Source organism: Telopea speciosissima, chromosome 6 (assembly GCF_018873765.1).
Source record: "Telopea speciosissima isolate NSW1024214 ecotype Mountain lineage chromosome 6, Tspe_v1, whole genome shotgun sequence".
NCBI lineage: Eukaryota > Viridiplantae > Streptophyta > Magnoliopsida > Proteales > Proteaceae > Telopea > Telopea speciosissima.
Genome location: NC_057921.1, coordinates 38,873,285 through 38,880,685, shown reverse-complemented (window position 1 = coordinate 38,880,685; position 7,401 = coordinate 38,873,285). Strand labels below are relative to the sequence as shown.

Below are 7,401 nucleotides of genomic sequence, written 5' to 3'. Positions count from 1 at the left end.
ATTGCAGCCTATTATTATTATTAGGGAAAATTTTATAGACACCCCCTCTAGGTATTCAATATGTCACGGACTTACCAAACTTGGTCAAAATGGCAACCTTACCCCTCACGTTAAGCAGGGTTATCACCCATGCAAAGTTAAAATGTTGATTTTACCCTCTTAGTTATTTAAATAAAAAAAATGGGTAAATGACACTTACGGTACCTAACTTTTGATAAAATTGTAAGTTGGGTATCCAATGTTTGACAAATTACGTTTAAGGTACTAGACCATCACCATTCACCACTGCCGCCGCCACCACCACACCCTCGTCTTCCCGCACGACCACCACCATCCCACCATCTGCTGCAACGGCCTGCCCCCTCGACTAGTCATGACGCCCACCCAACCAAAATTGCCGCATCCATGATTTGTTTATTCGTTTCTGTAAAGCCGCTCTACGATTCCATCCCTTCGATCCTTCAATTCGTTTCCGTAATCCAAAGAGTCAACAGAGATTGTCGTGTCTATGAAATTCCAGACATCCACCCCTTGATGTATATCTTTTTTACTTTGTCTTCCAGAATCAAATCAATGTTCTCTCAAGTAGTATTTACAGAATGGACGAAATAGGAGTAATACAGCTCTGGAGTAGAGAGATTTGGAGCGCCTCAATTGGGACCCCAACAACTCAAGTACATAACTTTTCTGAGAGATTCTTCAGATTGCTTCATTTTTTCATCGCTCGGAGCCATCTTCTTAGACATCGTTATTGTAGAAGAGGAAGAAGAGAGAAATCTGTGGCCTGAGAAAGACATCCGCAATTGTTCCTAGCGTGTTGATGGAGGGATCTGAAGGTGTAATTCCATCTACAAACCCTTGATCCTTCATTGCTTCTACAGCCCCAACGCTTGCAGCCACGATCCAAGCTCTGCTTGTTGAGCTCATTTTCTGTTCTTCGCCACTTGCTACTGGTATTGCTTCTCTTTGAATCTCAAGAATCAAGTAGCAGAGATGGATTGTGAACTCGTGAGAAGGCAGATTAAAATGAACTTGAAAGAGTAAGGTAGACACAAACTATAAATAGGACAGGATCACTGAAACTGAGTTTAACCCGTGGGCGTTTTTGCCAATGGTTTTGGATAGCCATTGCTGTTAAGTTTGGAATCAGATTGTGTGAATTGCTTACTTGTTTCATTGGTATGACTTTACATTTATACAAGATAGAATGAATGTATACAACGTAAGAAAATCAAATCAAAAGAATATGGAAAGAATAATGAATGAAAGAATAAAATCAGGGAGTCTATCAATCTAATAGCTGTAGAATTCTATCAATCTAAATTATCACATGTGGAACATGTGATTTGCGGGATCTTCTAGTATTTCTAATACTCCCCCTCAAGTTGAGCTGTGAATGTTGAGAACACCCAACTTGGCCTTCAAAGTGGTGAATAGAGTAGCACCCAGGGCCTTTGTGAAAATATCCGCAATCTGATTAGAACTAGGGACATAAGTCGGACGTAGCAGACCGTTGTTGATGTGATCGCGAACGATGTGGTAGTCAATCTCGATGTGTTTGGGACGCTCATGGAACACAGGATTAGCTGCAATGTGAAGGGTAGCCTGGTTGTCGCAGTATAAAGGTATGGGCTGGGTCCGGACAATGCCCAAGTCCTTTAAAAGAGTAGTCAACCAAAGAAGTTCACAAGTGGTGATAGCCATGGAACGATATTCAGCTTCAGCGGAGGAGCGGGAAACCGTCTGCTATTTCTCTTCCAGGAGATCGGGCTGGAGCCAAGAAAGATACAATAGCCACTGGTGGAGCTTCTGGTCTTAGGGCAACTAGCCCAGTCAGAATCACAATAAGCGCGTAATGTGAGAGCGCTAGAAGAGGAGAGTAAGATGCCCTGTCCGGCCGTGCTATGCAAGTACCGAAGAAGCCTAGTCGTAGCGTCCATGTGGGGTTGGCGGGGCTGATGCATGAATTGGCTCAATAGTGTAACACTGTGAACTATGTTGGGCCGTGTGATAGTGAGATAAATCAGCCGACCAATCAGGCGGCGGTATGGACTTGCATCAGCGAGTAACTCACCTTTGAATGTAGATAATTTGAGGTGTTGTTCCATAGGGAAAGCTGTGCGTTGGGCCTCTGTAAAATTCATATCCGAAAGGATGTTCAAGGTGTATTGTCGCTGATTTAGAATTATGCCATGGCAAGACTGGGCCACCTCAAGGCCTAGAAAGTACTTGACTGGACCAAGGTCCTTGAGGCGAAATTGCTGATGCAAGGTTACTTTGAGGGTAGCAATGGCACTAGTGTTTGGGCCGGTTATAAGGATGTCATCACCGTACACCAGAATATAGATAGCAGATGCATCTCGACCCTGAAAAAATAAAGAGTAATCAGCCTTGGACTGAGTGAAACCTAGGCGGATAAGTGCCGTGGAGAGCTATGCGAACCACTGCCGAGAAGCCTGTTTGAGGCCATATAAAGAACGATTGAGCCGACAAACAGTGTTCTCCCCCTGTCCCCGGTAACCCGGTGGTAGTTTCATATAAACTTCTTTGTCTAAGTCGCCATGTAAGAAGGCATTTTGTACATCGAGATGTGAGAGGGGCCATTGGTGAACAGCTGCAATAGCCATTAATGTGCGAACAGTGACGAGTTTTGCAACCGGGGTGAATGTTTCATGGTAATCGATGCCCTCAGTCTGTGTGTAACCCTTAGCGACCAAGCGGGCTTTGTAATGCTCGATGGTACCATCCGCCTTCCTCTTGATCTTGTACACCCATTTGCAACCAATGGGTTTTGCATGGGAGGGTAGAGGTACCAAAGTCCATGTGTTATTAAGCTCAAGAGCCGTGATCTCAGCCTGCATTGCCTCCTTCCAATCTGGGGATAGAGAAGCCTTTGAAAAACTAGTTGGCTCCTTGATGGCAGAGAGTGACCTGATAAACTGGAAATGAGAGGGTGAGAGCATATGATAAGAAATGAGAAAAACGTTGGGAGAGAGAGTACCTGCAGTGGAAGGAAACGAAGGGTGGGTAGCGACTGAACACTGGTAGTCCTTGAGACGCAACGGCTATTGTGGGGTTCTTAGGGAGCGTCTGAGAGGGATTATTGGGGGTGGAGGGGGTGCGGGTGGCGGATTTACTGGAGGTAGAGTGGGTTCGGGTGGTGGGGGGACAGGTGGAATTGGGTCTGGATTGGGTTGGGGAACTAGTGCAACAGGTGCAGGTGGAGGAATGGGAACTGGCGGTGTGGGTGATGGCGTGGGTATTGGGTAATCAGTGGTGGAATCCATCACTGGTAAGGGAAGGCTGCGGGGGTCGGAATGGGTAGAGTTAGTATGAAATGGAAAAATGGCTTCATGGAATGTGATCTCACGACTGACAAATACTTTGCGGGTGGCGAGGTCATAGACCTTGTAGCCCTTCTGAGCATATGGGTAACCAATAAAAACGCCTGGAGAGGCCCTTGGATCAAATTTATTTTTGATCGAATTGTGGGTGTGGCGATAGCAAAGGCACCCAAAGGTGCGAAGGTGATTGTAAACTGGTGGTTTGTTGGTGAGGACTTGATTGGGTGATTTGTAGTGCAAAACTTTTGTGGGTAAGCGGTTAATAAGATGTGTGGCGGAGAGGATGCAGTCACCCCAAAATTTTGGTGGGAGGTGGGTTTGAAAAGAGAGGGCCCTAGCAACATTGAGGAGGTGGCGATATTTGCGTTTGACAACCCCATTTTGTTGAGGGGTGTCAACGCAACTATGTTGATGGATAACTCCATGGGTGTTGAAAAATTGGTGGGAAACATGGTTAACAAATTCCCGACCATTGTCGGATTGGATCTGTTTTATTTGGCTCCCAAATTGGGTGTGTATCATTGAGAAAAAATTCTGCAATTGTGGCCAAGCATCAGAATTATGGTTTAATAAGTAAACCCAAGTGCACTTAGAGAAATCATCGACAATGGTGAGAAAAAAACATGCACCACATCGGGCGGGAACAACATATGGCCCCCAAATATCGCAATGTATTAAGTCAAAACCTTTAATCGATGAGATCACACTCTTTGGAAAAGGTAAACGGGTCTGCTTAGCTAAAGGGAAAATAGGACAAACATGTTTATTGGATATAGTTATTTTAGGGGCAATGTTATTTAAAAGCTGAAAAACATCGTTTGAGGGGTGTCCAAGGCAATAATGCCAAAGACTTGGGGTTGGGGAAGTGGTAAAAGTGGCAAGGGGTGGGGTATTTGCGTCATCCAAGATAACCTCCATGAGCCTTACCTAGTCCAATCGTCTCCTTCGTTTGTAGGTCCTGGAAAAAACAATGAGTAGAAGTGAATATGGCTGAACAATTAAGTGATTGAACAAGTTGTTTGACAGAGATGAGATTAAAATTAAAAGAGGGAACAAAAAAAAACATTTTGCAATAGCAATGTAGGAACGAGAAGACAAGTGCCAATATGGGTGACCGAAGCACGATGCCCAGCGGGCAAGGTGATCGGAGAGGAATAAGGCTTGATGGTGTGTGACTGAAAAAGAGAGAAATCAGATGCCATATGGTGGGTGGCCCCCGAATCGATAATCCAAATATTAGAATGGGCAATATTACCTGCGGCATTGGCCAAGGGAGTCATATTACCAGATTGAATAAGTGCAAGGATCTGATTATACTGATCTGTGGTGAAGGTAGGAGCAGGCATAGCAGGAACATCGACCATGGAGGCCTGCAGAGAGGGAACTAGGTTGGATGTAGTAGGCGCGGCAGCCTTAGAGGAGTTCTTTGGTGGGTACCCATGTTTCTTGAAGCAATGGGACTCAGAGTGACCATCAAGACCACAAAAATCACAGTGGTAATGAGGTTTAGGGCGGCCAGATTTATTGTTGGGACGGCCCTATGCAGCAAGGGCCGATTGAGTAAGAGATGGTTCAGGGGCCGCCAGTATGGAGCGTTGGCGTTCTTCTTGGAGCAATAGAGAATATGCACGGTTGATGGAAGGCAGCGGGTCCATCAAAAGTAGCTGGCTGCGGATCGAAGTGTACGAATCATTAAGACCCATAAAAAATTCAAGAAGGCGATCGCGTTGAAGTAGTTCAGAATGGTGTTGAAGAACACCGCAGGTGCATGCTGGATAAGAGTAATAGGACGCAAGCTCATCCCAAAAACCTTTGAGAAGTGTGTAGTAAGTGGCCAAGGAGGGTGTGCCTTGGCGATGGTTGCAAATGGCACGACGGATTTCAAAGATGTGTGGGGCATTCTTTTGAGAGAAGCGATCGTGAAGGTTGACCCAAACCTCATGGGTAGAAGAGGCATAAAGGACACTATGTGCAATATCGGTGTCCAGAGAATTTGCGTTCCATGAAAGGACCATGCTGTTGCAACGCTTCCAGAGAAGAAACTTAGGGGGGGTTGCATCAGGTTGAGGAATAGAACCATCAATAAAACCCAGCTTATGTTTGGCCTCAAGAGCCATGCGCATGGCGTGGCTCCAGGTGGGGTAATTGTCGCCCTTCAGAGGTTGGGTAACCAGCACAGCACCGGGGTTGTCAGAGTGGTGGATAAAGAATGGGGAGGACCCATCCAAATCAGTGGTTTGCAAGGAGGCAGCCTGAGCAGCGGCCTGGGCAGCAGCAGCCTCGGCGGCAGCTTGGGCAGCAGCCTCGGTGGGATCCATGGAGATGAAATGAGGAAGAAGAAGACGATGTAGGAGATGAGTAGGAGATGAGTGGGGAGAGGATCGGATTAGGCTGATACCATGTTAAGTTTGGAATCAGATTGTGTGAATTCCTTACTTGTTTCATTGGTATGACTTTACATTTATACAAGATAGAATGAATCTATACAAGGTAAGAAACTCAAATCAAAAGAATATGGAAAGAATAATGAATGAGAGAATGAAATCAGGGAGTATATCAATCTAATAGTTGTAGAATTCTATCAATCTAAAAGCTGTATTATCACATGTGGAACATGTGATTTGCGGGATCTTCTAGTATCTCCAATAATTGCTTCATCTTACACTCTTACCCATCTAATTAGAGGAGTACACCGGTACATGGCCCACACACCATGCAAGTGGGATGGATGGCAAATCTTGGTGTCCACTGCCCACCATGATACGCAGTAACGCAGATGTTCTTGAATCGGTGGGGGTCGGAGGTTGCAGTGGTGGAGCAGAAAGCAACGAAGAAGAAGAAGAAATGGTGGCTCCCATGAAGAGAATGGTTTGTATTTGGGATTTTACTCTTAAGGGTAGTATGGGGAGTTCATAGGTAAAGGTAATTTCGTCATTTAAAAAGAGTTAACAGTCACTTAATTGCAGAGACTAACGGAGTGGACTAAGTTGAAATAAAGTCATAAAATAGGGGGTGTCGTTGACATTTTGAGCAAGTTTGGTAAGTCCGTGACATATTGAATACTTAGAGGGGGTGTCCGTGAAATTTTCCCTTATTATTATTATTTATTAAACTATTAGAGCTTGATTTTTTTTTGTGAAGTATTAGATCTTGATTATATTCATAGTACTAGAGTGGCTTATTATTATTATTATTATTATTATTTTATATATATGTAAGAGAGACTGGTACTCCCTTGCCTCTACACCAGCACAGGGCCAATGAGAACATGGACAGGGTTTTTTATTTCAAAGGGGCTGGGTGGTAATTTTGTGTGCTCCTGTGTCTGGTTGCAGAAATCTCACAACTAAACGACCTTCTTTCCTATACATAGTGAAATTACCATTCAGCCCCAGTAAAATAAGAACATATATAAGGATCAAGTGCAGAGGCAACATGATCGGACTGCTATCGTAGGCCACACTCCCAGGCAGAAAAACTATTTCCCTTTCTTTTTTAATATTTGTTTGGGTTGTTCTATTTTTGGTATTAGAGCTTGATTTTTTATTTCAGCAAAAACACCCTTGAGCATGTTAAAGATACTATTTTAGGTATTGTCAACATGCAGTATGTTTCCTCTCCTAGCACGTATCTTGGCTTCCCTTCTGTCTGTTCCAATCCAAAACCTCTAAAATTGCGGAGGCTTGGTTCTATCAAGCTGCTCAGTATTGGAAACAAGCTATAGCGCTTACTCCAGGTAATTATATTGAAGTGCATAATTGGTTGAAGATCACGAGGAGGTTCGAATAAGAACACACTTTTTTAGAATTTAGAATTTTTTCTCATTGTTTGTTGGCTTCCTCAGTAAAATAAAAAAGATCGTTCCTCTCTTACATTATAGATAGGATTAGAGATAGAGTGCAAGGATGGAAGGAAAGTTTACTTTCATATGCAGGAAGAGAAATCCTTCTAAAATCGGTGGTCTCTGCCATGCCAAGCCACTTAATGTCTTGTTTCCTCCTACCAAAGGGCATCACTCGAGATTAACTGCATCCAAAGTCAATTTTGGTGGGGTCAA

The 7,401-nt window shown here is 44.1% G+C and overlaps 1 pseudogene; it reads right to left on the bottom strand.

The window, feature by feature from the left end:
* Positions 1 to 568: 568 nt before the first annotated feature.
* On the bottom strand, positions 569 to 964 carry LOC122665331 (annotated as a pseudogene).
* Positions 965 to 7,401: the final 6,437 nt, after the last annotated feature.